Source organism: Schistocerca piceifrons, chromosome 5, assembly GCF_021461385.2.
Source record: "Schistocerca piceifrons isolate TAMUIC-IGC-003096 chromosome 5, iqSchPice1.1, whole genome shotgun sequence".
NCBI lineage: Eukaryota > Metazoa > Arthropoda > Insecta > Orthoptera > Acrididae > Schistocerca > Schistocerca piceifrons.
The window spans coordinates 128,737,092-128,751,287 of NC_060142.1; positions in this window are offsets into that span (position 1 = coordinate 128,737,092).

Genomic DNA, 14,196 nt, shown 5'->3' on the forward strand with positions numbered 1-14,196 from the left:
TTCCTATACAAACTGGAATTTTTTCGACCGGAAACGTCGAAGATCAAAGGTGGAAGTGCCGTCGGAACGAAACAAAATTTCGATGTAGACCTCCACGCACGATATGTCACAGGTCAGCCGACTCGTCTGAAATCAAAATTGAGTTGACGTTAGCGAAGTATATAAGATTCTTTAGGAGTTGAACCTCGTTTAAGTTATTTGGACCATAGGAAACAAAATGTCGGCCATTTGAAAAAAAAAAACTGTTTTTTTTCCATCGATTTTTCGACTTCGTCGGCCAAGTAAAAATATTTATAATTGATGGATCGGAATAAAAGTGGTACAACTCCTATTTCTCCAAGGTTCGCAGGAGAGCTTGTAAGCAGGCTATTTAGGTTTTCTTATTGGTAACGCCACGTAGCGCTCTGTATGAAAATCACTGGCTGTGCTGTGTGCAGTCCGTGGCTAGTTTGCGTTGTTGTCTGCCATTGTAGTGTTGGGCAGCTGGCTGTTAACAGCGCGTAGCGTTGCGCAGTTGGATGTGAGCCGCCAGCAGTGGTGGATGTTGGGAGTGAGATAGCGGAGTTTTGAGAGCGGATGATCTGGACAGAGACAGTAAATTTGTAAGACTGGATGTCATGAACTGCTGTATATATTATGACTTTTGAACACTTTTAAGGTAAATACATTGCTTGTTCTCTATCAAAATCTTTCATTTGCTAACTACGCCTATCAGTAGTTAGTGCCTTCAGTAGATTGAATCTTTTATTTAGCTAGCAGTATTGGCGCTCGCTGTATTGCAGTAGTTTGAGTAACGAAGATTTTTGTGAGGTAAGTGATTTGTGAAACGTATAGGTTAATTTAGTCAGGGCCATTCTCTTGTAGGGATTATTGAAAGTCAGATTGCGTTGCGCTAAAAAAATATTGTTTGTCAGTTTAGTGTTGACCAGAATAGGTTAAGAGCGAAATGTCTGAGTACGTTCAGTTTTACTCAGCTGTCTGAAAAGCAAATAATGTAATAGGTTTATCAGCACAGTAATTCAATAATTTTTCTAAGGGGACGTTTCAAGCTTCTGTGAAGTTTGGAAGGTAGACGACGAGGTACTGGCGGAATTAAAGCTGTGGGGACGGGGCGTGAGTCGTGCTTGGGTAGCTCAGTTGGTAGAGCACTTGCCCGCGAAAGTCAAAGTTCGCGATTTCGAGTCTCGGTCCGGCACACAGTTTTAATCTGCCAGTAAGTTTCATATCAGCGCACACTCCACTGTAGAGTGAAAATTTCATTCTAGGAACTCCTAGACAATTTAGTTAGCTTCGTCGGAAACAAAGAATCATGTCGGTCGGTTCAGTAGATTTGAAGTTACCGTACTGCGCGATAAAAAAAGTCATTTCGAGAAAAACGCGTTTGAAGATTTGACTAAATGTAAATGCAATATTATGCCGCTTACGCTCAATCTGCTATTCCGGGTCCATAAACTAGTCCTTCCTCTTCCACATAGAGGGCATTCTGCTCGATCTGGGCCATCCTACGCTTCTCCAGAGCCGCTCGTACGGCCGGTGACAAGCGGTTTTCGGCCGCTTGAATCCGGTGGTCGTCAGAATGCTTGGCGAACTGCGTCGAATAGAGTCCCAGGGTGACGTCCATCGTTGTCATGGTCTTCAGAAGTGCCGAATACCCTTCGTCGAAGCTTCTCACTGCCAGGAAAGTCGCAATCTCCACAGTCTTCGCACCAGAATGCAAATGCTTGGGAGCTAACTTCCAAACACACGCGTTCAAACTTTCATTTAAATTTTGTGTGTTTCCTCCCAAGCACCGGTACAATAACTCATCCTCCGAAAGGGCTTCGTAGATCGGATGAATCACTTTTTGAACTTCTTTGGAGAGCGGCTGGTCGTGTTGATGTCATTCCAGATGTCCGGTAGCCGCTGCAATGCGCCACTTGCACCAACTAGTTTCCCCAGCCGGACAATTTTCGTGTTGTGGGTGGTCATCCGTCGAACACTTGTGGAAATACGTTGCACAAATTGTCTGCTTAATCTGTTCCACCGAACTGAAATGCCGTCGGATTACCAAGTCGTAGTACGTCGTAAGCTCCTTGCTCACTTTATCAGTTTTAGTCATGGGTAAGCACATACAATAATTTTTCGCGGCTACAAAGTTGAAATTCCCGAAAAAAACTGGTGGGTGAAAAAGGCCGATTTCAGGCAGGTGCTTTTTTTGTTCAACCGCGAATAACAAACATTTCCGTTCTGTATTCGGAAAAACCGTTTCAGTGGTGGATTCTAAACACTTTTATGGATCCAAAAAGGCAATTTTAAAAAATCGATTTTTTGAACCAAAAGATAGTAAACCTCCCCTTAACTGCTATTCGGGTGCCCGTACGGTTTCGATAAGAGAAACGATCGCTATAGTTTTGTAATGAAACTGTTATTATTTTTTCTTCTTCACCTACTTAATTCCAACAAAACAAAAAAAAAAAGATTAAGCGCATTTATCACGGTGAGAAAATGTGTTTTAAATAGGGCACCCGCTGTTGTTTAGAAAGAACAAAAGCGATACAAATAACAGGGCCTCCGTATTACGGCAGTTATATCGTATACAGTAATATTTGTTTTGTGTGACAGAGACTGAATTCCTGAGATGAACATCCTTTGGGATTAGTTGCTAATAAGGTCTTCTTATTAAAAGGTCGATACCTACAACGATATAATTTCACTATGTAGTTACTTAATGGATGTGAACTGCGTACGCCGAACATGTAGCTGAATCGTCTTGTGCTCCATTTTTGCGCAGATAATGGAAAAACTCCACTGATATCATTCTTGTCGCTATGAGCATGTTGTTTCGCGAGTTCGTCGACTTCGAATAGGCGGAACTGTGGCTTCTGGAGAGAATTTTTTTTCCATAAGCTCCACCGTCTTAAAGTCAACGTTAACATCGACGTTAAGACGCTGAAGCCAAGCAACCATTTCCTCCTTTCGGTTTGCTAAGCTAGGAGTCTTGCTAACAACTACTGAATGGCAAAGAGCTGTATCTAGAATTATTCTTGACAGTTTTTTAAGATTTGCTATTAGTGAGTCTCGAAATAAGTTTGTATATGTAACGTGGTTAATTTCTTCGTGACAATCTCCTGTTTTCTAAGATTTAAAAAGCAGGAGACTGTTTGGAAGAAAATCTTGCGAGCTACCTTCATGAACAAGAATACGTCTGCACCCTTGCCAGAAGTCATTGCCATTGTTCGTTTAGCTGTGTCGTCTGTCCAGCCCTGTCTGACAACGTGACCAGAACTGACTCACGATTCGTCGAGCCACATCACTTCGTCGATGTTTACGCTCCGGACTTCCCTGAAAAATCAGCATCGCCATGCAACTGTATCCTCCCTCTTCGTCAACAGCTTATGGTCACAGAAATGTCCATTGTGAAAGCCTAGGTCGCGTGAAAGCGTGGAAAAGGATGTGCGATTGCCTTGAAAATGTCCTGATTCTTTAAATGTATCCAGTAACTTCCTGAGAGTCGGATGTTCCTTCCTGTGACAATAATCATAAACACTACGGCGAAAAAATGGTTCAAATGGCTCTGAGCACTATGGGACTTAACATCTATGGTCATCAGTCCCCTAGAACTTAGAACTACTTAAACCTAACTAGCCTAAGGACATCACACAACACCCAGCCATCACGAGGCAGAGAAAATCCCTGACCCCGCCAGGAATCGAACCCGGGAACCCGGGCGTGGCAAGCGAGAACGCTACCGCACGACCACGAGATGCGGGCCACTACGGCGAATCGCTTCCTCTGCAAACGATATTGGTAACTCGCTTATCTACACGAAGTTTTTCCAAGGGGTGTTAGGTTTCGATGGTTCTTCATTTTCTTTGTCGAACGTTTCCATCCAAATCTTCACAACAGCCTTTTGTTTACATTCAAAGTTGCAGCAGCTCTGTCGATTACTTTGTTGAGAGAGAGCAGCGTGCCACCATTTTCATTTTCTAAGTAGGCACGTAACGCAAGCAAAACCATACTTCTTCGCTACCATCGTACGGCAATCCCCTGGCGGAGAGAACGAGGTCGAAATTTTCCATTTATATGTATGTATGTATGTTAACCGGGGACCTAGAAACGGCGGAGAGGCTCCGTCCCCGCTGCAGCCGTAGTGGTCCACAACCCCACGACGAGTACCGCAGTCCACTTCATCTCTCCGCCGCCACACACCGAACCCAGGGTTATTGTGCGGTTCGGCCTCCAGTGGACCCCCCAGGGAACATCTCACACCAGACGAGTGTAACCTCTATGTTTGCGTGGCAGAGTAATGGTGGTATACGCGTACGTGGAGAACTTGTTTGCGCAGTGTGTTGTCACCGCCAGACACCACACTTGCTAGATGGTAGCCTTTAAATCGGCCGCGGTCCGTTAGTATACGTCGGACCCGCGTGTCGCCACTATCAGTGATTGCAGACAGAGCGCCGCCACACGGCAGGTCTAGAGAGACTTCCTAGCACTCGCCCCAGTTGTACAACCGACTTTGCTAGCGATGGTTCACTGACAAAATACGCTCTCATTTGCCGAGACGATAGTTAGCATAGCCTTCAGCTACGTCATTTGCTACGACCTAGCAAGGCGCCATTACCAGTTTATATTGATACTGAATCATGTACAGTCAAGAGCGACGCTCATCATTAATGGATTAAAGTTAAGTAGTCCACCAGCTACATCCGTTTTTCTAAATTCTAATTTCCTTGACCTGTTCCAGACCTCACGCCAGCCTGCGTGAGCTAAAACGCGTGCCTTTCGGCTTCCTCTAATAACACGGTGTTGGCTCTCCTGCCAACCCACAACACGCAGCAATCGCCGACATAGTGTAACTGAGGCGGAATAAGGGGAACCAGCCCGCATCCGCCGAGGCAGATGGAAAACCGCCTAAAAACCATCCACAGACTGGCCGGCTCACCGGACCTCGACACAAGTCCGTCGGGCGGAATCGTGCCGGGGACCAGGCGCTCCTACCCACTACGGAAAGCCGTGCGTTAGACCACTCGGCTAACCGGGCGGGCTTCCACTTATAACTTTCAGCGAATTTCCCGCTGACATCGTTGTGTACCACCCAACGAATAACAGAGACAACGAATAACAGCGACAGCGAGTAATTGTAACGACGAATAGCAGTAACAACAAATAGAAGAGTGTCTTCTGCAACCGTAACAACGAACACACACAAAGTCCAAGGCCACAACGATTGTACAGGACAGCAGTAATCTGACCGACACTGAAGCTCTCTGCGAGCAGGAAGTGTTGTGGTGTGAGGCGAAGGTTTGGCAGCTGCTGCTGCAGATAGCTTGGTAGTGGCGGAAAGTCCTAAAGTAATTTTGCTCAGACTAAAGTAACAGGCTCTCTTTGATTACATTATTTTACTTTGCTACTTGCTGACATGGTCCCGCTCCGCTTCATCTTTTTTCCCCATTTCTTTTCTAAATTTCAAAGAATTGTGCAGCAAATAATCTCGTTTTTACAGCTTGTAACTTGTCTATATTACTAAACAAAGGTTTGTCTGGGTTCAGGTTCACGGTTCATAACCCCAGCTGTAGATTGCCCACTTTCAGGTGAGAGGCACCCACATGCCTTGCTCATACTGTGGCATCAAGCAGTCAGGCCTGCAAGATGAGTGGTCTGCCAAGCGAGTGGATTCATTCTTATTTATCGAGTAACGTGAACTCTCGTACTCACAATTAAGTTAAAAATTATCCTCCTGTATGAATATTACACAACGGAAATGCACATCTGACTATCACTAATTTACAGAACTCTGACTGTTCACTACGCACTGGCAATACCACATTTTCTTTCTTATTTAACGGCTTTGATCAACACGTGGCCATCGCACTGAATATGAATGGCGCACACATTATAAATTCTGGATATCATGACAACATACAATTCGAAGGAAAAGGCCACCAGTCTTTTTCTTTTCACTATCTTATTTATTCCGATAAATTCTATAACCTAAACACACAAACTCCATAACCTACAACAATAACACATTCGAATTTCCGCCCAGTGGGCATGGCTTTACATTGGTGATTCTCTACCTTACGGTCTCGTAATTATTTAATGTTACAGTGCACATTCTGGATAGGATGGTGGATCTTTTGCTATATCTCACACTTCGACTCTCACAACCATCATCACGAAACTTTCCTCCAGACCGAGCGGTACAAAAGGAACACGCATAACCCACTACCTCTGAAACTACCTTGCTACTCTCCCATGCAAACCACACATACTTAAATTACATGACATACACCACACTGCAACATGGAATACAACACAGGAATAGTCACAACATTATAATCCCATCACTTTCAGCTTTCCCACTTCAATTAGTATTCATCCCAGTTCCACACGACACTGCCCCACCTCGTAACTTTTCTTTACTACTACGAACTCTGGACGATATATGCACGTCTTCCTGTGCAATGCAAGCCAAGTAGCGTTGCTGGATAGACGGCTGACTCACCTTGCTTCTCTCTCAGAGTATTATAGTTTGAATCAAGCGTCACACGGAAACATGACACGCAAAGTAATATTAAGAACATATTCATCACACACGCGAGTCCTCATCTGATACCATGGACGAGTACTTCCCTTTATCCTTTGTGTCATACACAGATTGATACACAGATTGAGACTCACCACGTGGAAGTACTCGTCTCTAATTTCAAGTCCTGCACACGCCATTTCTTAAATATTTCCAACTTATAGTACACACGCTAGTAATTCAGCTTAACTTAAGCACTCGGAAGTATTTCAACTTATTGCTACACGTGGTTTCATTGTGACCGTTGGTCACTTCCGAAGATTACTACGATCCCATTAATATTACCTGCCTGACATTTAATTCTCCCCAGAAAAGTGCCTGAAACAGAGAAATTATTATTCTAAACTACTCTTAAGTATTTCACATGCATACCATGTCTCCACTCTTTTGTCCTTGCGGAGCACGCCTAAGACAGGTCTTACCAACACTAGATCCAGCGGCAGAGTGCCGAAACATGGCCGTTCTTCAGGTCCTCTCGCACCTCTGCCGAAGTGGGGGAGCACCTTGCTACCGTATTGGTCAGCCACATTTCAGGTGCTCAAAGCTCAGGTAAATTTCATCTCTTTGGTCCTACCAAAGGTGGCCAAAGAATCGTTTCAAAGATGAACATATATTCACATTCACTATCTGCGGTTAGCAGACGACCATACATTCATTCATTTCACAGATCTCACAAAACTGGATGTAGGGATTTATTTTGTGGGAGTGCACATGTGATCAATTAAATAAATAAATTGTCATTCTTTCCCACACTGGTATCCAGCTTCGCTGTATTAATTGAAATTGAGTTATTTTTACAAAAAATGTGTTGTTCTGACAAGAATAATGAAGTATGTTGTACCTATTTTCAATGTCGGGCGGTACTGTACCCTTTCACAGGGGCAACAATAATATCATTTTCAGTATTATGCTGACGTGAGTGATTTTCAGTATTTCACGTAATTATTGGCCGAATTTAAAAAAAGAAATTAAAATGCTGACATGGTCTACTCGTTAGAGGATACAACCTATGTTAAAGGTTCAATACGGTAAGGCAAGTATTACGGTTGGAAACGGTGTGAATGTCTGAAGTCACCATAACCCACTGTACACAATATTCTTCCATTATTTGACAATGAGAGCAGGTATCGACTTGCGACTTGCAACAAGCTTCAGATGTCATTTAAAACCTTTTCCAAATGTTTTCTCGTTGGCACCCCCGGAAAGTAATTGAAGGAAGAAAATTTATTGCTTACTATATATATTTTCTCTGTTTCTGCAGTAAAACTGCCGCATAAGGCACGGCGTTTTAATTTATTGCTTCTTCACTACTAACTGCATTCACGACACGTTCTGCAACCAGTATCCACATACACTGATGAATGTACCTGCGAGACAATGTAATTCTGTGGCACATTGTTCAGGAGTTATGATGTGATAAGCATTGAGGAGCATCAGTCCTTGACCCGAATGATTGATACGAGCAGTTTAGGCCCTCTCTCTGGGCATGTGTAAGATTAGATGATAGTGGCAAATTTATAGAAAGAAGAAGCCGAACAGTCGGGAAAAGTTCTTTTGTGATCTCCTTTGTTGTAGTTTCAGCCCATTCTCTTTCCCGACTTTCTTTCGCAGTGCACATTGATTTTCTTTTGGTCGCTGATGCAGAAATTCTCTTCTACCTCTATGTTGACGTTTTCTCGAGCTACTTGTTTGACGATCTTGCCTGCAAACTCATTCACAGGAGTTCCTGCGAGCGCTTTCGTTAGTTCGAAGCCAAGGCACCGTTTCATCTGAAGCATTTCCCAACCTCCGCCATTGAGCCATTCCAGTTCTTATTTCTTTACATTTTAAGGAGTCCATCATAACTGGACTGTCTGTGGGCATTATAGGTTCCTTGTGAACTTATTTTTCGAAATTCACCCAGTTTCTCTAGGGCCGGCAAAGTGACTGGCTGCACTGCTTGATTGTGTACTCAGTTTTAATCCGTATTTTAACTGAAAGTCAGTTGTACTCCAACTGAATCTGTTTTGTCTTCCAAATAACTACCGTCTGTAGAGACATGTACTGGATAGTACATGAGTTCTTAACTTTCCTGCAGGGCACTCTCACTTCTAATTCGGAGTTATGCCGCTTCATGTTCTTAGGGAAGATGATATTCATTACGATTTGACTTCATACGTCATGATGAAATGGTGGGCAGTAGTTAATGCTATTGCTTGCATGCTCTAGGGAAGGAATAACGGCAAGCTTTACCTGCATTCTAAGGAATAGGGTGCCGATTTAAACGACTGCAGTAAAAGCACGGCGACGGTGGGCCGAGAGAAGCTCGTTTTTTTCTGCAGAACCTGGGTGGAAACATTTCCGGACGACCGAGTTCTGCGGTCTCATTGTGCATACAGGTTGGTTGGTGCCGGTCGGGAGGCAACCATGTCCAGGTAGACTGACTAGTGTGGAGAAGTCGCCTCTGCAATGGCCAGCGCATTGTAGACCGGCAATAAAGCAGAGGATCGGCCCTTGTTAGGCATGAAGCCGACAAGACAACTGTGAGTGTTATGCAAATTTCCGTGGGACACGGCCCAGACGTCCAGACTCAGTTACAAAACATATTTGTGAAAGCATGAGGCCTTTATAGAGTTTATGGCCGTTCTTTGGAAGCTTCGAAATGGACGCAACAGGGGAGATAACAAGCTTTTTATGGAGGCGTGTGGTTGCATCCTGGTCATGTGTTAGGAAGAGACACGGCATAAACACGTGGGAAAGAGGCCGCGAAGCAGAATCCTTTTTCCTTTTCTCCCAATTATCCTTAAAGTCTCTGACTGGTCAGATCGGTGTATGCAGAGCAAGGGACGTTCTCCGTGCTTCGAATGCCGCACTCCAGCTCGTGATTGGCTTGTGCTAAAGTGGGGGAAGTCTAAGATGTAAAAAGGCTTTTGCTACCGAGCTGAGGAGGAAAGCGTACAGAGAGAGAAGATCACTCTTGTACTAGTAAAGAACTGCAGGTCTTTACCTTAACGATAAGACTTGTGTCCTTTGCTAGTGTACTGGCCTGTGCCAGTCACCTTCTGAACCGTCAGAGGTACTGCTTCTAGCATCACGCACAGAATGAGTGATGCGTGGGTGTACTTATTTGTCTTGAGTTGGCCGTCTAAACATTTGACATATTCCGTCACGCATAGTCGTGGCACGGAGTCAAATTGGTTTGGCAGACCAGCAAACGGGTCCACCTGTACACTGGAATCCACTGGGGTTTCAGAGGCTCATAGGAAAGTACCTGCGTTTCGAATTAACCGGACGCGAACCGTGTACTTACATTTTTCGGGCGTGCGCCATTAATAACAGATTGCGGCCGTCCATGACGTGAGTCGCCGAACACATCGTGGTGTGCCACCCTGACCAGCAGGAGGGTAAAGTATTCGCTGCTATGGCGTAGGGCTCCAATATATGTTTCTCAGCACCCTGTTCTTTCGAACCATATTTTTCTTTTTGGAATGGCACGGTACAGATGCTTGATTGTGGGGTAGTTGTTGTGCTATACCCCGGATTCACGTGTATGAAGTCAGATAGAGCGAATAGTGTTCTAGTCAGTGTCGTGTGTCGATCCCTAGCTGATCACTTTGTCCACCATAGACCCCATGTTAGTGAAAGCGTGTGTCAAATAAAAATGTTTGTGCGACTTTTCTTTAGTCATTTTTGTTGTCTTGTTATGTTAGGATTGAATAAATCTATTTTCCATTTAGATCACAACTTCTCCTGTGTTCTGAGTAACATTACCGTGTCATTTTTATTAAAGTCCAGATTCTAAAAGAGAGTAGCAAGTTTGCAAATGGATACCTATCCCTCTGACTGACCTGTGTTTGTTCGTCTCCTGTCGCACATGTGGCACACAACTGTAATCCATTAGGGAAGTCGACAACGTGCTTATCACGATTACCTCACTTTTCTGTGATGTCCATGTTATTGGTACAACCCCTGCACTGTTTATACTGATACGGACTACTTACTAACTGGATACACGGTATTACAATCTGCCGTTCGTGGCCAAAATGACGCGGAAAGGTAAAAGGAATCTCATGTTATGAATAGATGTGTATCGTACCCAGACAGCGAATTTTTCAATTATACAGTCAAAATATAGCAAAGACAGGAGTCGAGGAGCTTCCTGCTGCGACGTTAATAATTTTCAGTGATGTTTAAAAATTTCTCACTTAGCTTTTTTCGAACAAATGATGATTCTTATGGCCAAATACATCGCTTTCTGGCGTGATGGTTGTGGTAGTAAATAGACTGATACGTGTTTTCTAGCGCTAAGCGACCCATTATCATTGTGACGATACAATTGTCGTCCTTCAAATAAACAAGATATTATATAAAAGCTTTATTTATAAATCACAAATACGATGGATCACTTCCTACATGAAATTCTGTAGTCGTATAGTTTTATTCCCAAAAAAGAGCACAGACTGACCGATTGGTTCCTATCAGGAAAAAAGCAACGACAACGAGAGAAGAGGTGAAGTTTTCATTACTTTCCACCGAAATCCGATTGCCTTCATGCAGAAAAACAATCCAGAGCCCCAACAACGAGGAACACAATAGATGTGAGCACTGTGATAAGGGTAAAAGATGAAGAACACGCAGCTAAATGCACGTTAGACCTTTATTATATGTAGTTCGTGTTGTGTAGGTGCCAACAAATCCGTAAGAATACGAGTGGGTGGAGATCTCATCTAAACAGCACGTTGCAAGGCATCCCATATACTCAATAATGTTGATGTCTGGGGAGTTTGATCGCCAGCGAAAATGTTTAAACTCAGTGTTCCTGGAGCCACTCTGTAGCAATTCTGCATGTGTGGGAGGTCGCATTGTCCTGCTGGAATTTCCCAAGTCCGTCGGAATGCACAATGGACATGTTGGATACAGGCAATCAGCCAGGATGTTTACGTACTTGTCACTTGTCAGAGTCGTACCTAGACGGGTATTAGGGGTCCCAAAACGCCCCTACTGCATACACCCCACACTATTACAGAGCCTCCACCAGCTTCAACAGTCCCCTGCTGACATCCAGCGTCCAGGGGTTCATGAGGTTGTCTCTACATCCGTACACGTCCATCCGCTCGATACAATTTCAAACGAGACTCGTCCGACCAGGCAACATGTTTCCAGTCCATTGTCGGTATTGAGAGACCAAGATGAGGCGTAAAGTTTTATGTCGTGCAGTCAGCAAGGCTACACGAGTGGGCCTTCGGCTCCGAAAGCTCATATCGGTGATGTTTCGTTAAATGGTTCGCACGCTGACAGTTGTTGATGGCCCAGGATTGAAATCTGCAGCAATCTGCGGAAGGGTTGCACTTCTGTCACGATCAACGATTCTCTTCAGTCGTCGTTGCTCCCGTTCTTGCAGGATATTTTTCCGGCTGCAGTGATGTCGGACATCTGACGTTTTACGGAATTCCTGATATTCACGGTACACACGTGAGATGGTCGTACGGGAAAATCCCCACTTCATCGCTGCCTCGGAGATTTTGTGTCCCATCGCTCGTGCACCGATTGTAACTCCACGTTTAAACTCACTTCAATCTTGATAAAGTGCCATTGTAGCAGCAGTAACCGATCTAACAATTGTGCCAAACACTTTTCTCATATAGGCGTTGCCGACTGCAGCGCCACATTCTACCTGTTTATGTATCTCTATATTTGAGTACGCCTGCCTATACCAGTTTCTTTGGCGATTCAGTATAGTATGAAAGGGATCTACAGTACTACCTAAAACGAATATTTCAACACAATCATTGTTGCGCTTGAGTAATAATAACAACGATATTAGTAGCTTTGCACTCTACGCAATTACTACACTCAGCACCCTCAAAAGTTTCACATAGTCGTTGACTGTCCTCCTATTCTTCGAAGGACTTCTCTGCTTTCCTGTTGTGTTTCTTCATTTCGTATTTCATCTCTCCAATTAATTTTTAGCACTCTTCGATAGCACCAAATGTTAAATGCTTCGAGGTTTCTCTTATCCTGATACACGATAGTCCTCGTATGACTGTGCTCTTGCCGTACGTTTTCAGGAACGTCTTGGTCGCTCTTGTGTCAATATCTGGTATTACGCGAGCTCTGGAAGCGTATTTCGCCTATTGCAATCTACCGTTGACATGTCCTTTACTTCGACCATTCTATGTAATCTTGCTTCCCAAATAGGAGAATTCCGCCATGTGTCCCTTTTGATGTGAATCGAGTACTTATTCTCCTTTGTACTGCACTCCATGACCTTGGTCATTGTTTTGTTCATCCTTAAGCTGTGTTCTGTACTAAGTACAATGTTTATTCCTTTATACTTACCTCCGGCCAGAAGGATTATGTCGTCTAAAAACGTCCTTACCGGTACCTGTTCTTGGAGCAGTCATAGGGTTTTAATTATCACCTAGGAAAACTGAGACTATTAATCTAACTCCTAGATATGGTGTGAGTCCATCTCTAAACATTCTCCCTCCATTGCTACATATTTTTCCAAACAATAATGACTCGGCGAATACCTTGAATGGGGAAATTTGTATACTTGAGAGGTGGCATGAGCCCCCTCTCATATTTCTATCTTACGATTCTCCTCTCTAATTGCATGCGGTGAAAAGTTGCTATTCCTTCACACGCGGACTTCCCACGCAGCGTCTCTCGTCACCCGGGTGGTCCGATGACAGGCGGGCTCTGTTGATCTGGAAAGGGTTAAGCCGATGGGTGTGAGGGAGTCGAGTGAATGCTTTGCAGACGCCGACATTGCCAAAAGACACGCCCGGAGGGGTCTGAAGTAGCGGCTGGGCTAGAGGTTCCGTTACTTAGCAGAATCTTAGCGAAAACACTTTGTGGCGGGCTACCAGCGAGGCGTGGGAATGACTTGTGTACCCAGGCAGTTGTGGCGGGAAAATTCCCGCGCTTTCTGCAAAATAGTAACTGTGATTGGCTGGCTCAGGGCATAGCTCCGTGACGTAGCAAAATCAGCGCAGAAATTGGCGCCAAGAATCTCCATTGGTGGAATGGTAGTGCTCCGGCAATGGAGTGGAATTTTCCGCCGGTTTTCGAGTTGCTGATTGGAACGTTTAACCACGGCCACTGTCGTGGGGGTGGGAATGTTGTGTGTTCGGCCTGTACGGGTGCTCTAGGTAGTTGGCTCTTGCCTTTCGGTCGAGGACGTCGAAGCAACCAGCCATCGCCTCCGGTACGCCAGATCGTGTTCTGCCAATTAAGAAGACAGTTTGGTAACGTATGTCTGCAGCACCGGCAGATAGGGATTTTCCTAGGTGATAATCAGAGCTCAGCAGAGTGCGCCTGTTCGTCTTTTACTAACTTTGTTCTGTCTCGAGTAGCAGCAATTAATGTTGGGTTAGCTGTGTGTCTCTCTTAAGATTTGAGTGGCAAGGAATTGGCTCCACATACCACTTCGTCATAAACCTCACAATCTAGTTTAGGGACAACTTCACCTTCACAGCGTTTGTTTGTGTATCCAATTTGAGCCAATTTGATGTATTATAAATGTTTCATGTGTTCTTGTTTATTATTTTGTGTTTAGTCTTAATAAATCATATTGTTATTTTGGACAGAACTTTCATTCTGTTAATCGGTAGAGCAACCCATCATTTCTCACTACGTTAATGAAA